Genomic DNA, 4,945 nt, shown 5'->3' with positions numbered 1-4,945 from the left:
TCTTCACTGGGTAGTCCATGACAACTTAATTGACTCAATTCTTGGGCTTAATTGGTCAAAATGACCATTGGTTGAAGGTACTCAGGGACTGATGTGTAGAGAGACTTATTAAACCTGCAGGATTGTGGTTTTCCCAGAACAGAATTAACCAGTGTAGCGTTATGTTGGGTGTATTCTGATAAGAGCATTTTAGCTCTGAGCTGAAGCACTGATCTAAAGAAGACCTCTCCCCCCCAAATTTATCAGATTTCCTTAACTCATCAGCATGTGAACTGGTTTACATCAAAGTGACAGTCTTGGGAGGATGGCACCGAGAATGGGCCAAATAGCTTGGAATCCCTGCTGTGAGATGTCTGGGGAAGGGGGCCTGTGAGGAAATAAAAACTCTTTGAAATGGACGAGAGCCGAAATCCCGACACAGAGCTACGAACCCGTGCCAACCGGCATTTCCAAAAGATGGCATGGATTGACATCAGTCATACATCAAGCCCCCCTCCAATAGGACACTGGGGGCTGAAGCCGAAATCCAATCTCACAAACTAAAGAACCAATCACCTATTGATCTGACAGGCGTATAAAGGGTAACGCACGGCATCTCTCTCTCTCTCTCACCTAAACCAGTAACTCGCTGCCACAGCTCAACTTGTATCTCTGTTGCCAGAACCGGAACCAGAAACCAACTAAGTCTTTACCAGCAACAGAAGGGTTAAACTGGGAGAAGGAGATTGAGCCGTACGAAGAATTCTTTTAAAGGACTTTATTAAATAAAGAACTTTACAGACTGCGCTGCCCGCCTGTGCCCAGCCATCCAGCTGGACAATTGACTAAGTCGACTGAATACGAAAGTCATTTAAATAGCTATTTGAGTCTTAAGAAACTTGACCCTTGGAACGAACAGGGCCCTGCTTTCCTCAAAGACTTTGTCTTCAAGTAACTACGGTGGAACCCTGCTTACAAAGAAGATTTTGTGCACAACCTTGGAGCCTTCAAACCAGTGGAAAATCTGTTTGGAAAAGACTCTACATTCGCGAAACCCCAACTTCCAGGTGCATCGACTGAGTGGAAGTTCTTGGACAAAGCCGAACCGGACTGCCTTTGTTCCAAACCACACGGACCTCGTGCCGTGTGCTGTTATCTGAGCCCGAAGCCAGAGAGGCCTCTCTGCGACGAAGTTCACATAAGTTTAACAGTTTGGAGTTTGTGATTCATGACATTTGAGAAATCAATTAGAAATGTTAATCTGTGATTCATAACTCTAGAATGTGTAATATCATTTAGTTTTCTTAAATATAAATGTGTGTTGCATTCAACTGTTTTGTTGATAATTTTAGAAATAAAATCTGTCAACGCCGAGAAATATCTTCTCATTCCTGTTTAACTGTTTAGTCTGAAATTGACACAAGTGAATAGACACCAGATTATAGGTGGCCCTGCCTATCCTTAATCATTGAATAATAATCAGTTAAGGGAAATTGTGGTAACAAGTAATGATAGGATCTTTCTCTCCACCTAAACGTTAATGAGACTGATATATATATAACGAGAAGTTACCTGACATAAATACTAACCTGCATAGTTATTGAATGTCTGACTAACAATACTAATGAGAGACTCACCTTCGTCTTACTAACCGGTATTGTAGTCAATGTGTTTATAACCTTTTTTGTTTAATGATTTGTGTGTTATCATATGCGATCCCATGGTCTTTGATTTGGTCACGGAAGTGATTTGTCTTTGATTTGTTGATCTAGAGTTGAATTTTAATTAGTTTTTCCCTTTTGTATAATTAGTGTAGTGCTACATTTAGTCTTTGTTTTTGAATAAATTTGACAATTTATATCTTTGGAATTGGTGTCTGCGTCCAATTATTACAGAAATTGAGTTCTACAAGATTCCAGGATTCGTGATAAGGTGATACTATAAATTCACTTCTTTAATTGAATTTTATAAGTGTACCTTACGCTACACCTTTGACCACCACGTCTTCCTCCTCCCACTGCTTGACCTCTATTGTGACCTGGATCACCTGCCGGCTCCATGTTATCGCTGTGTTGTTGAGGTGGATAGCACTCATTTCACTCGATACTCGTACCACAATGTGAAATCAATCATCAATAACCAGTTGGCAGTATTGGAAAAGCAATTACAAGGGCCTGCATACATACAGTAATGTCAAATCTGATGTGGAAGAACAATTCCTTTATCCCTCTGTTCTCCACCAGGGTTGTGCTGTTCGCCTCGATTGGCAAGTTTGCAGTGTGAGGAGTGGATCCATGTCGTCGTTCCTAGGCACTTCACAGCTGTGTGGGTGGTCAGGAGCACCTGGTAGGGCCCTGTCCACCTGGGCTGTTGGGAGGACTTTCTCTTGTGTGCTTTGATATACACAGTCATCTTGCTGGAAGGGGTGGTAAACCTGCTGGGATGGTTCAGTCTGGGCGGCTTTCATCTGTGAATGGACAGCTTCGAAAGCACGTGTTAGTCCCATACAAAAAGACAACATAGCATCATCCATCAAGTGGATGTCCATTTCCCTTACAGACAATGGAGGAGTGATGGAGAGTCTCATAAGTCATCCCATAATAATCTCACACAGAGAAAGACCTGTTTTTCTCAATTTGCTGACGATTTCATTGTCATTAGGACTATAGGAAGGGGATCTGGACGTTTGAGTCCTGTTTGTTTGCATATATTAGACAGCTTATTCTTTAATATCCCATTTTGTTTCTCCACTGCTCCAGCTGACTGAGCCTGATGGGGCAGTGAAAATGTTGTTTACCTCGCAGGGCTTTGCATAGTTCCTGCACTATTGTCCCAGTGAAGTGAGTGTTCCTATCACTGGAAATTTCCCTGGAATGCGAAATCTACATATAACATCCCTTAACTGTATTTTTGCTACTTTTACTACTTCAGCCTTCCTACGGGATAGGCTTCAACCCATTTAGAACACCTATATATTATTACAAGTATATATTCATATCCACAACATTTAAGCTTTTGAACACAATCTATTTGCATATTGCAGGATTATGAGCTTGACAAATGTGGCAAGTTCTACAATATTGCTAAGCTGTTACTATAAAACCTGGGGCAAACCAATTTAAAAGACTGATGCACACATCCCCCCTTTGCCCGTGTGGCCAACACCATGCGCCACATGGGCAAACCAGGGAAAGAGTGCCTGTGAGGCAACCAATGCATTAGCAAATGTTTGAGCTCTCTTATGGAAGGTGCAGTGGCCAGTTGCAATTTCCTGGAGCTTTTACAGTGCATCTCAAATTAAATTTCATCCAGCCCCAGGTCATAAAAGTCAAACCCTAGTTACGACATACATAACACATACATTTTGTTGCTTCAAAGAGAATACAAAAGTCAGCAAAACATTCTTTTTTACAAATTCAGTTTGTAAACTGTATTGTACATATATTTGTTGCGTTTTGATTTATAAACATTATACATTGTACAAATCTTAAGTGAAGGGCAATGGACTGATTCTGACTTCATGGCTGTCATTCTATTCATTTGAATAATGTGACATCTCCACTAATAGTACATTATAAATTAAACTATCAATAGAAGAATATGTGCTACTGCGGACGTCATCTGAGCAGTTTCACAATATATTGTAGATTCCTATAATCTGGAAAACCTTTAATTATAGTATTTTAACTTATTTCTCCACTGAGTCAAGCATCACTTCAGCGTAGTGGACCTCAGCATTGGTCTGTTCAAGTTGCTGTGAGGCTGTCTTTAAAGCCGCGCCCTCGGCCTACTGTGTCTCAACAAGAACACCAGCATCTTCTCCATATGGGTCAGACATCGGTTCCTTCAGGACACGATTCATAATATGCATATCTGCCATGTGGAATAAATCAGTCTGAAGACACAATGTGTGGTTCACACAACATCAGAGATCGTCCTTATAAAAGGCATCTCTATCACATTAGTTGACATTCGCACAATCTATAAGGTTTCTAGTAAAGGGACAATTCAAAATAATAATAATCTTGATTCCAATTTATCTCATTTATCAAATTATTTCAGTACAGCACTCAGCTGTCGTCAGCAGCATCATATCTCCTGTGTTTATTGAATCAGCTTTACTTCCTAGTGTAGATACTCTTTTTGTGTGGAGTTGTCAAAGTTTCAAAACAATGTGCTTATCTTTGTCCTTTTATCTAACTTAAATACCTGAGAACATTACAATAACTATTACAGCAGCTCCTTCAACACCATAGTTAATAGTAGTTGGGTAAATGATGGCAGTTATTAATCTTTGTTTCTCAATTCATTTTTTACCAATAAACCATAATTTGAAATTATTTCCATACTCCTATTATTCCTATTTTCATTATTATTAGTTTTATGCGGTTGTCATCTAGTATGTGATGTATTCGTCTGTATCAACATCAATATTATTATCATTATTAATACAAGCAGTGTAAATTACCATTCATTACACTCTTGCTCTGTTTGTAATAAGTTATGAACCCTTACACGTACTTACAGTCTCTGCCTTGTCTCTGACTTCTCTCTCTCTCTCTCTCTCTCTCTCTCTCTCTCTCTCTCTCTCATCTCAGGCTGCTTGTCTGCTCAGGCGAACAGGGGGAGCAGAGGAGCACATACGGCCCTTGCCCCCTGCCCCCCTCTTCCTAATTGATAGGGTATTTCTGTTTGTGAAAGGACTATTTCCAAACAGTTTTATAACTTGCCATGACTATGTTTCATTAAATTAGTTATGTTACACCTTTAGTTATACCTGTAGTAACTTCATTATTTTCCCTCATATTCCAGTCAATCACCATCAGAGTCTCTCGTGGCAGTACATTTGTCTCACACAGAACAAACTCTCCTTTCTCAACCGCTTTCAATTTTGGATAACATCGCACTGCATCCCAACAGCTGTTCTTTCTCCTATTCCTAATTTCTTACAAGAAAATGCAAGTTA

Source organism: Amia ocellicauda, unplaced genomic scaffold (genome assembly GCF_036373705.1).
Source record: "Amia ocellicauda isolate fAmiCal2 unplaced genomic scaffold, fAmiCal2.hap1 HAP1_SCAFFOLD_32, whole genome shotgun sequence".
Lineage (NCBI taxonomy): Eukaryota > Metazoa > Chordata > Actinopteri > Amiiformes > Amiidae > Amia > Amia ocellicauda.
Note: the sequence above shows the minus strand (reverse complement) of the source record.